This window comes from Babylonia areolata, chromosome 27, assembly GCF_041734735.1.
Source record: "Babylonia areolata isolate BAREFJ2019XMU chromosome 27, ASM4173473v1, whole genome shotgun sequence".
Taxonomy (NCBI): Eukaryota; Metazoa; Mollusca; class Gastropoda; order Neogastropoda; family Buccinidae; genus Babylonia; species Babylonia areolata.
Window position 1 is genome coordinate 6,754,625 of NC_134902.1, and position 12,500 is coordinate 6,767,124.

At 42.1% G+C, this 12,500-nt stretch overlaps 2 protein-coding genes across 2 annotated transcripts in view; both read right to left on the reverse strand.

Annotated features, from left to right (window-relative positions):
* The window catches only part of LOC143301358 (uncharacterized), a 10,478-nt gene extending 10,226 nt beyond the window's left edge, over positions 1-252 (reverse strand). The window contains exon 1 of the mRNA XM_076615578.1: positions 1-252. This exon is cut by the window's left edge and continues 341 nt beyond it. The gene's annotated coding sequence lies outside the window, so the exon portion shown is untranslated.
* Positions 253-5,497: 5,245 nt separating this feature from the next.
* Positions 5,498-12,500, reverse strand: part of LOC143301471 (xanthine dehydrogenase-like) — a 71,153-nt gene continuing 64,150 nt past the window's right edge. Inside the window, exon 34 of the mRNA XM_076615782.1 lies at positions 5,498-12,500. This exon is cut by the window's right edge and continues 587 nt beyond it. The gene's annotated coding sequence lies outside the window, so the exon portion shown is untranslated.

A 12,500-nucleotide genomic window follows, 5' to 3' on the forward strand; every position in this document is an offset into this window, starting at 1 on the left:
TCTAAGATGCAGACTCTGTCTCTCGAACTACACACACAATGTCAGTCTCTGTCTTTCCGTCCAGAGCCGCCCATGTACAGAGCTGAACGACAGCCGGACTACAGTATGGATAGGACGTAACTTTTGCTGCTTTATCCGTACACCCAAACTATGAAATGTTTGACTGACAAGAACAATTCAGGATAAAAACAAACAAACAACAAACAAACTGTGATTTACAACACAACTTCGTCTTTCCCACTTGCAAAAGGATTTCCAAAATATTTTCAACGACTTGTTGACGGACCAACACCAAACAACCGGTTGCTTCTTCGTCTGGTATGCTCAAACTTCAATGGCTTGGAAATGCGCCAAGACACACAGCATGAGTATGGAACAGGAACACTGATGAATATTGATCAGGAACCCCCATGATGTCATGTCCTGCACCATTTACAAACTAACTTTATAAAAAAAAAAATGCTTAAAAAAACAACAACAAAAAAAACACCGGCGTTTGTTTGGTAACACTCTCCCTCAATGCACATGTCAAGTACTCAGTTGTGCCGCAGTCTGTTCTATCACTTAGTGGTTCAGGCAAAATTCGCTCCTTACTTCCCATTGCTGCTGCCACGAATTTTTGCTGTTTCGTTTATACTGTTTTTATAGTTTTACACATATAAGACTGACAACCGTAACTTTCGCCCATCTGGGCTGTATTATACACAGACAAACTTTAAAATTCGGCGTTCATTTTGTTTGATAACGAAAATTTTGAAGACTATTTTTTTATGTACATTTTCACTGAGGATAGTAATCACAAAGTATTTGATTGATTGATTGATTGATATGGATAATTATACAGCGCCTATCCAGAAACCAAGCTCTAAGCGCTCAGTTTAGAAACACAGGGTCATTTACTCAACAGGCTGCCTACCTGGGTAGAGCCGGCTGACGGCTGCCATTGGGCGCTCATCATTCGTTGGTCAGACTATTTACTTCCGATTTTTCATACTATGGACAGCAGCATAGACTGCTTACATTTTTACAAAGCGCATCCAGGAAGACTGCTTACACTGTACATGTAACAAGTACAAGGGAAGTGAATTGACGAGTGAATTTGGAACGAGCAGCCTGTACTGTCAGAGTAATTTTAGCATCCTAAATTATTGCACCTGTTGGTCACATTTCCATGGTTTGTGGGACGAAAAACGGAAAAAAGCAAAATGGTGGCATGTTACTTTAGTGACTGAATCTGCATCAAAACTGAGTTTTAAAAAACAACAACAAAAAAACCGTACAAAACAAGAGTAAAAATGCACCCAAAATGGGTTACAGTATCTACGAATGGTAATATCGTTTTATACATAGGTGCAATAATGTAGGATGCTAATCTTTCACTAGATCCCACTGTCAGAAAGGTCTCACAATGCAGAGCAGTTATATGTGTCGTCGGACGTCAGCTGTGATCATTTTTTCCCCCGTTTTTCATTTGTATGTTGTAGTTTTTGAGGCCTGACTTATCTTCCCAAACACAAAATGTTCGTCAAGGAGACTGACATAATGCCTACATCCGAGAGGTCTGTTGTCAGCTGATCTTGGCCGCGGCTGCGATAACCATTGCTCGCACACAGCCAGTTTTCAAGTGTCGACCAACCTCCGGGACCAAGTGGTAGCAGCGTCAGGGAGTGACGACTCGGTGGGAGATACTACGTTCGAACCTCATCCTGCCCAGAGATAGTTAACCTGTCTCAGATTTCCCGGCTGACCAACACTGTAGGTAGCTGTATCTGTCGAACACACACACACACACACACACACACATATATATATATATAATATATATATATACATATACCCCGCCATGTAGGCAGCCATACCCCGTTTTCGGGGAGTGCTTCCATAACCCACCGAACGCAGACATGGATTGCAGGATCTTTATATGATCTTCTGCGTGCGTATACATACTATGGGAGTTCAGGCACAAGCAGGTCTGCACTTTTGTTGACCTGGGAGTGGAAAAACCTCTACCCTTCACCCACCAGGCGCCGTTACCGAGATTCGAACCCGGGACCCTCAGATTGAAAGTCCAACACTTTAAGCGCTTATTCACATAAGTTTATAGCTGGGCCAACAGCAAAGTGAGAACTGTATCACCAAGGGTTTCTCTATTGCTATGGGAAATCATTTACAGCTTTGTCTTTTGTGAAGGACTATGACTCTCAAACTAGGAGGCAAAATAGCACTGGCTCTCAGTGCTGCAGCCTTGGGGGCAAGTTGGCCTTTGGGAATCATCCCAACGCCTAGTATCCTAAAACCCTCTTGGCCGAGAGAGTGGGGATGTAACTTGGGGCAAGACACTTTCCACTATAATAAAATTCAAGCCCAGGTAGTCGGGACAGCAGTTGCCCCCTCTGTTCGGATAGTCATAGTCTGACACGACTGACAATCATACAATACTACAGGACACACTGGCAAAGGGCTATTCCCACATGGTTCCATCTTTACATGGCTACATCTTCATATTGACCAAAATAGAGGCTAACTTTTACCAGCTTACTTCTCTTTCATCAAAGTAGGTCACGTTCAGTTGAAAAAAAATCATCTTTCCTAAGCCTTTTAGAGGGCTTTTCCTTCTTGATTAAACGTGGTGATTGGGTGATGCTGCTGCTTCCTGTTGATACAGAAATCATATGAACATGAAGAGCTTTTTGTTTTAACGCTTTATTACATAATAGTTAAATATGTATGAGCATGTGTGTGTGTGTGTGCGTGTGTTTGTGTCTATGTGTGCTTCTGTTGTGTGAGTGAGTGAATGTGTGGGTGTGTGTTATCTATGTGTCTGTATATTGGAGGGGGTGGTTAAGTTGTGTGTATTGTGTGTGTGTGTGTTTGTTGTGTGAGTGAGTGAGTTTCAGTTTCAGTTTCTTAAGGAGGCATCAAAACATTCAGACAAATCTATATACACTACACCACATCTGCTAGACAGATGCCTGACAGCAGCATAACCCAACTCGCTTGTCAGGCCTTGAGTGCATGTTTATAGAATAGATTTCTTTTACAGAATTTTGCCAGAGGACAACACTCTCATTGCCATGGATTCTTTTTCAGTGCGCCAAGTGAATGCTGCACACAGGACCTCAGTGTATCGTCTCATCCTAATGACCAGACGGTCAGTTTTGAGTTTCCAGTCAAACTTAGGAGATAGGGTGAGAGCTGGATTTGAACCGAGAACCTCATGGATTCTCTATAATGGCAGCTGAGTGTCTTATCCATTCTACCACCCTCTGTCTGTGAGTGAGTGAGTCCAACCACCTAACCAACCGACTGACTAACACTGAAACAAAGACACAAACTAAAACAACAGCAGAACTAAACACTCTCATGGCAATACAGTGTGACAAAAATCACTTCCTTTCACTAGCAAACCAGTAACAGATTCCGGTGTACCAACATCAAACTACACCACACCCCCACCCCCTCCCCCCCGACCCCCTCCATCTGAATTTCCCCCGGGATCATACTGTGCTTGTTCGTGTACAGGTTTCATCAAACTATCAAGAAAAGAAGAGGAGGTTGTTCTGGGCTGGCATTTACCCCCACCTCCTCCCCTCACAATTCCCATTCTCCATTACAAATTACAGGGGAGCATATACGGGCATAGGGCTGTTAATTTAGCAGTAGGGGTGGGGTGGGGTGGGGGTATGTTGACTTAGGATCAAAGTCACTCCCCTCCATCCGTTTGTGTGCGGGGAGTTATGGAACAGGTGTGGAGTGATTTTAGCCCATTCAAAAACAAACCCTGAGCAGGGGAGTGTGGGAGTGAGAGGGGCTTGGGGGGAGGGGGGGGGAGTTATATCACGCACCTATTTTTACCCGCAGCTGAGTGAATTTTCGAACAGGGAGGTGATTTCGACACATTACACCAGTGCTGAAACTGCGGCAGACAAATTAACGTAGGTGTGGCTGTGTTGGATATAGAGATGAGCGCGGTGTGTGTGTGAGTTATACTACTGAAACGATGCAAGTGATGGGGCAGCCCAAAAAAAAAAGATTTGATTCATTTTTTTACATTTGCCTGCCTGGGGGAGGAAGAGCTGATTAACAAAGCTGGATAGTATGTACTGAGCAGTGCACTGGCGTTCCACACCCCCCATTCCCTTTTTTTTTTTTATTAAATCAATTTTGATATTTTCATACTTACTGATTACAATGCAATGTTTATATGCTTGATGGTTTTGTTGTTGTTCTTTTGCCATTTGAAACAAATGGAACATGTTCTGTCATTTTGTTTGTAACATTTTTCTCTTCATTTTTTTTTTTTTTCAAAAAGTAGGAATGGTCAATGCAATATTTCTATGTCCAACTTTGCAATTCAGCTGTTCCTCCCCCAAGTAATTTTGCTTCTCATTTTAATCACAACAAAGACAATCCACCACATCCATTCTTTGTTCTGTTTATTTTTCCTACTTACCATCAGTTACCTGCCTATTCACCCACTGATTAAAATAATGAAAGCACACTGCTATGGGCAATGGGAGATAGAAAAAGCTCACAGACAAACCGCAAGTCACTGAAATTCTACAAAAAATGGGTGAATTGGCAATAGTTAACAAACAAACAAAAACAAAAAATCACGAGCCTGTACTCCTTCACTTAAGCACTACCTGGACAAACATTGTCAGTGAGGTTTTGCCCCATGGGAACAGGCTTTTTGTCCACGATCCTAGAGGCAAAAATCCCCAAACAAACCCAACCAATGGAAGGTCCAAATCTGTACCTGCCAACACAACAGGGAGCAGTTTAGGTTTGCACTCTATAAACAAAGTAATTAACACATCAATATTTATTTTCAAAAACACCACCACCGACACATGCATAATTCAAAGAAAAACACCAGTATGTGCATACAGATTAAGAATCTACGTATAAAGCTAAGAAATATACCGATCAATATCAAAAGAAAAAAACTACGCTTGCATAAGCACAAGCATTAATATCCATGGCTGTCCCTCAGTCTCCAGGATCATGTGACTGTGTAGCTGTCTACGCACACACGGCAGAACACGTTTTAACCCGCTGTTTAGTAATGAAACCTTTTTTGCCTCCAGAAGTTACGGAACACGTGTTACCAGTTTCAGATGTTAACATTTTTTTTTGGAAAAAGTTATATATTTCAAACTGTTCTTTATTAAAGTTAGCTAGCTATGTGTTAAATAGTCCAGTTGATTGTTTATTGTAGGTCCCCACATGAACCTCTTTTCATATAATAATCTACAGAAGTAGTGCATACAATATTTGAAATTCTTTTTGTCCTAATCCTGTTTCCCCCCCCCCCCCATCCAGCCTCTCAAACACACCCTTCCAATATTATATGTTTTTTCTTTTTCCAATCACTGACACTCACCCTCTCCATTTTAGATTTTGTACTCTTATCTTTTCCACATTCTGTTCTCTCCCTCTGTCTGTCTCTCTTCCTTTCTTAGCATCCTCCCCCCCCCCCCCCACCCCTTTTCATTTGAATATACAGAAATGTCGATTTCTAATTAATAATAACAATCATCATTATGGTAGAAATGATAATAATCCAAATGACGATAATAATATTTATTTTCAGTCTAATGTCATCACCTTTGATGAACAGACTATAAATAAATAAACGATCTACGCACACACTGGAGTGGGTCTGCATGCCAGGTCTGGATTCGCAGAGCGATCAGCACACAGGGAACTGGAAGGCTGCTGAGGTCTGGATTCACAGAGCGATCAGCACACAGGGAACTGGAAGGCTGCTGATGCCTGGATTCGCAGAGCGATCAGCACACAGGGAACTGGAAGGCTGCTGATGCCTGGATTCGCAGAGCGATCAGCACACAGGGAACTGGAAGGCTGCTGATGCCTGGATTCGCAGAGCGATCAGCACACAGGGAACTGGAAGGCTGCTGATGCCTGGATTCGCAGAGCGATCAGCACACAGGGAACTGGAAGGCTGCTGAGGTCTGGATTCGCAGAGCGATCAGCACACAGGGAACTGGAAGGCTGCTGAGGTCTGGATTCACAGAGCGATCAGCACACAGGGAACTGGAAGGCTGCTGATGTTACAGGGGCAGATGCTGCTCTGTGGCGACGTTCTCTGGCTGCAGGACCGGAAGAATGTGGCAGAATGCTGAAGATTCTTGTCTGCCAATACAGAGTCCGTGAGGGTCTGTGTTCAAATCCCACTCACACCTTTTCTCCCAAGTTTGACTGGAAAATCGAACTGAGCATCTAGTCGTTCGGATGAGACTACAAACTGAGGTCCTGTGTGCAGCACACACTTGGCGCAGCGAAAAAGAACCCATGGCAACGAGAGTGTCGTCCTCTGGCAAAATTCTGTGGAAGAAATCCACTCGTATAGGTACACAAATATAATGCATACACTCAAGCCCTGACTAAGCACGTTAGGTTATGCTGGTCAGGTATCTGCCTAGTAGATGTGGTGTAGCGTATATGGCTTTGTCCGAAACAGTGACGCCTTCTTGAGAAACAGAAACTGAGCTGGCTGAGTCTTGCTGCAAGTGTCTTTGATAGTTTTCTTGTAAGAGCACGCCAGCATAATCTGTCCTGCACTGTGACAAATTCAGCAGGGGCGATTTCGCACCACTGTGGGCTGTCTCTCTGGTTGTCTTTATATCGTTGGCGTGGTGAATTCCTTTTCTTTGCCCCTGCACTAGTTCTCCGAACAGCAGCTGATTTAGGATCAATGGAGCAGTGACTTCAGCATCACTGTCTTGACTGAGGCAGATTTAGTCCTATCAAGAACGTCTGCATCCCTGTAGGCCTCCCTGTCTCACACCAAATAAAGTACAAGATCAGCACTCTATGTTGTAGATGTATTCACAAAACTGCCCCTTCCTATCTCTGTGGCTGCCTTCACCTCTACATTCCACCTCTCCTCACTACGATCGGCTTCGGATCCACTCTACGCATACCCAGATTCAAACACTCGACTGTTGGCCGCTGTTCTTTCTGTCTCTGGACCTTGCGATTGGAATGGACTTCCTCTTTCGCTTCGTCAAGTCTTCACACTTAGTTCTTTCAAGTCTGGCCTTAAAACCCACCTCCTCCCAAGATAGCCTCCCTTGCCTGCCCTTCATTGTCTTTAGTTTCTACAGTTTTAGTGTTATGCATGTGTGTGAATGACTGGTGCGAAAGCGCTTTGATTTGTCTCTGCACAAGATTCAGCGCTATGTAAATACCATTATTATTATTATTATCATTATTCATTGGTGACTTTGTCCTGCTGCCATACTGAATGATGCACAGGGTTCGTTGATGGAGTCTCTCCAGCTGTTTCAAGCGCCTCCTGAAGACCATCTACATTTTGTAGCTGTCTAGAAGTTACGGGAAGATGACAGCAGTGTACATCATGAGTTTTGTGGTCAGGGTAACATCATGATGGTTCAGCACCTTTTTGAAAAGTCGTCCCAGAGCTCGAGTTAAGTAGGAAAAAAAAGACTGCAGAACAAGGATGGCGAACAGAATGCTGATAAGTGCATAAAATGTGCACAAGGTGCGTTAACAGAATTCCAATCAGTGCATACAATGCACATGAGGTAGGCAAACAGAATCCTGATTTGTGCATAAAATGCACAAACTGTTGGCCAACAGAATGCTGATTAGTGCATAGGATGCACGCAAGATTGGCCAACAGAATGCTGATGAGTGCATAGAATGCACACAAAATTGGCCAACAGAATCCTGATTTGTGCATAAAATACACACATTGTTGGTCAACAGAATGTTGATTAGTGCATAGAATGCACGCAAGATTGACCAACAGAATGGTGGCTGGTGCATAAATGTGCACAGAATGCCAGTTTGTTAATGCTCTTCCATGAATTTAAGTATTTTGTACTGTTTCCCTTAAAGCACAGTCAAATGAACTCCAGTGTAAACTGATAGTCTCATGGGAGAATTGCTTGCATCCGCACATCTTCGTCAATTGTCCGCTGAAAACCCATTTTGTCTTCATCTCTGAAGATGCTGCCCAAATTTGGGTAGGTGTAAAGAATGAAAAACTTCAAAACCTGTTAACTAAAGCAGACACACAAGCTGCATAGGTCATGTCCCTTACATAACCATTGTTTTTAAAGGGCTTGTAAGTTGTACATACAGCTACACACAAGCTGCATAGGTCATGTCTCTAACATAACCATTGTTTTTAAAGGGCTTGTAAGTTGTACATACAGCTAAGGCATAATGAAAAAAAAGTCTTGATCACTCAATAAAGTGAACATGGGGGGTATGAAACAAGTACTACGCCTGACTTTGCAAAATCACACTGGCTACGATGAAGAGGCGGGAGCTGGCCACTGTCTAAATAGTCTGGCTGCACTGCACTCACCGGAAAAATAAATTGGGGAAATGGTTTACCACAAACACACAAAGTTCTGACAAAGTATATATACATGTCCAACACCTGGCTTCAATCGCTCTGGGATCTGTTGGGTTATTGCCGCCTTTCCACTATCCTTCACTCTGTCACAAAAAAAACAACAACATGTATTCACTTCACAAATAAAATTCAAAGATAACACATTACAAAAACTTGAGGCAGTCATCTCTGTACACTCTGCGTATCACAAACACCTGGTCATTTCATCAGCTGAGCATTAACTTCACAATTACTTCCTTCAGTGTGCACATTTCTTGCAGATATGAGGTAAATGAAAAGTGAATTTTCCCCCCAAATATTACACCCAATCTAAAGATATGACCCACTGGTGCAGACTCCAGCCAGGTCTGGTTCCTGTTCAGTCCACAATATTTCTGTCCTATCACATAAATCAAGAGTGGCCTCCCTTGAGTATATTACCTGCCTTTTCTTCGTTTCTTTTTGTAAACATTTCTGGTTGCATTCGCCGCATCCTCTTTGAAGATTTCTTACAGATATGGGTAACATGAAACAAGGTTTTGAATACAGACAACAACACCACTTGATGCATGACACTGTGAGCTGCTTTGCATGCTGGGTAGACCACCATGTCTGATGATATCAGTGTTGCAGTCTTCATAGAAGGCGTCTGAGTGTGGCTGACATGTCATAACTTGGAGGCACACACTCACTGTTCTGTTCTGTACTGTACTGAATTGATTTGTATTGTACTGTATTGTATCATACAGTATTACTGTACTGCTTTTTGTCACAACAGGTTTTTCTGTGTAAAATCCGGGCTGCTCTCCCCAGGGACAACGCACAGCCACATTTCTTTTTCCTGCTTGTAAGTGAGTTTATTTCATTATCAAAGTTATTTTTTCTACATAGTGTTTGCCAGGGATTATCCTATTGTTGCCATGGGTTGTTTTACGTGTGCTAGGTGCATGCTACACATTGAGAACACAACAACAGTATATACACACACAATAATGGCGTGCAAACTCAATGACACAATTATATAAAGACGCACTAACGGTATTTAAACACAAAGAACAACATTGAATAAACAAACACACACACACACACACACAAAGACAAGCAGAACACCCCAAAGCTGAGGCACCATTTCTTTGTTGGACGATAACCATGATTATGGCCAACAGGCAATCAACATAAATCAGAGACTTGCCCATGATATTCACTAACGTTATTCTTCAACACAGGCATTTCAGCTTGTATGTCACTGATCTACTTTTTTATCCGATGCTTTTTTGTTAACAAAGGTTTAGTTACGATCAAATCTGCAAGAAATGTACAATGGTGCTGAATGAACCAACTGTATTTGAGCCTTCTTGGGTTTGAGCACTTGATAAGATAATAATTAAAAAAAAAAGGAGGTATGGGGGGTGAGGGGTCAACATCATATTAACTAACCGTCCATTTCAACAAAAACAACAAGCAGACGGTATAAACCAGTGATCTCTGCTTGATTCTGGTTGCGTTGTTAAATCATAACCATTATCATCATTGTCACCTCTCGAGTGAATCATCATTTAATGCTGCAAACACAATAAACATACAGTAAGCATCAGTATACAACAATTCGTGCAAATGTTGAAAAATAATTAAAATGTTGTTAGTATTACTTATAAAATATACACTTTGCATATATAAGATAAACACTGAACAAATCTGTTACTAAACACAGTTGATTACAGTCAGTTCACACACTCTATGCTTAACATGATCAACTCCATGCACTAACATTAAATATATTTTATGCTAAACACCGTCAGTTTTTGTACATTACATCCAGCTTGCCACAACATAGTTTTGCCTGCTGCTGGAAACAAACAAACGCAAATCCATCACAAAAACTGCATCATCTCATACCAATGCACTCAAACACTTGGGTATTTTCACAAAACACTGAATTCGTTTGTGTGCATTGAAAAGTATTCAACATCACTGAGGTTTTTTGTGCTTAATGGAAAGTTTCCATGCTGAACCAGCTTCTAGGAAAACGTGCACCATAAATTCCAGCTCCAATCTTTTATACTGTTCATGTAAGTAGAAAGCTAATCGTCTTGGTATCAGATAACAACCATCACAAAAAACAAAAACAAAATTCAAACATACAAACAAAAACAACAAAAATGCAAAGGTAACTCATGAATGACCACAGTAGACTTAAGCCAATGAAACAAACTATAACAAAACCCTAATGAAGAACATCTTAATACCCACAGCAAACTAGCCAGCAAAACAAACAACAATATGACCCCCATGAATACCGACTTAGTGCCCATGGTAAACTATAGTCAACAAAACAAACAATAACCTGATATTTGACTCTGGCAGAAGGTAAAGACAGCTGCTTAACTCACTTGGGACAGATAGTTTTCTCCCTTGCTTTTCCCTATAGACGGCTTGTTTGTTAGGGTTACAAAAAAAAATCATAAAAAATACAAAATATAAAATAACTAAATGAAGCTCACGGTACTTCTCTCGTTGTGTGTACGCCCACCTCCCTCCCTCTTCACTTCTCTCCGAATCTTGAGTCACTGTCAGTACCTTCTTGCTGGTAGCTTTCTTCACTGCAGATACTTTATTCAACGTCTTCATCATCCACATAGATGTTGGAACTTTCAGTTTGTGCATTTCAATCACTTCAGTAGCAGTAAAAAGCCGCTGTCACGATATATTTTGCTCCAAAACATTTCCATTTGTATCGCCTGCAATGCCATTTTCGATACATATGCAGATTAGCTTGTCATGTGCGGTGCTGAAGTCAATCGCTTGCTGGTGAGTGTGTTGTAACGGAATCTCAGGATGAAACTTTCTGTTTGACCCTTGACACGTTCGCAATGCCCCATGTAGCTGCGATTGTTATGCTACCTCATGAGGAAAATGTGTAATTTTTTATTTGTTGAAACTGCTATTGCGTTCCGTCGTACGGAACCATGCCGTACGTCAGGAACACTAGAGCATTCCATCGTACGGAGAGAGTTTATGCTGACAGCATTCAACCAATCTCCCGTGAAACAAACTGCCAACACAAAAAAGGTATAACCAATAATACAACTGCATAACTTTTTTTTTTTTTTTTTTTTTGCTGCCCCATCATCTGTACCGTTTCAGTGGCATTACTCCCACGCCGCTCATTTAGATTCCCCCATACACGGCCACACCCGGGTTCATCCGTCGTAGTTCCAGCATCGGCAGTCCACAGGGAACCATCGATGTTAGGTCGCCAGGAGGCCACACACCAGAGGAGACCCTGCACTGCTGCTGAGTCACTTTGGTGGTATTCAGTGGTGCCTGTTCTGTTTTAACGTACTTAGGACACCACCTACTAAGCCCCCTACTAACGACAATAATGGCTTAGTCGCGGAGCCAGACTGAGTGAGCCTCCCTCCCAGAGTGGAGACCGCCACCACGTCCCTCAAACAACAGCCCTCTATGAATCTGCCGACAATGACGACATTGACAGGACTCACCCCAAGCACGGAAGTGGAGGGGTATTGAAACTGAGGTCACCATGAGAGCAGGGCATGAAAGGCCACAGACTTTGAGACTATTTTACTGCATAACCATTTGCCATAAAATGAAACTGTAGCAGACATGGCTATAGCTGTGAAGATCTCCCTCACCCTTCCCGACACAAGAACAAAACTATTACTCATGATCAAGGCCGTCTGTGTACATTTATAGCACACAAACAAGGTTACAGGTGGCTCCATCATTCCTGAACACTACAGAAAATTGACAGTCAGCTGTCAAAAGCACCCTGCTATGTGGTTTTACTTTCTAATTCTAGTTACCCGCATACTGCAATTTGTTAAGCAGAAGAGAAGGCCCTGATTTGTAAATAGTACAAGCACTCTGTACTGCATTTAAGCATTGCACTTACTATCAAGCTGCTTGTGATCTGTTGGACATATAAACATGAATAGAAATATGACATGCAAAGTTAGTAAACAAACTGCGGGGCACTGAACTAGCATCATTATAAAGACTGTTACACATGACTGATAACGTAACTAATTTCCACGCCATTTATATAGTGGTAAAGGTATTTCACGTGGCGAAACACAAGTAA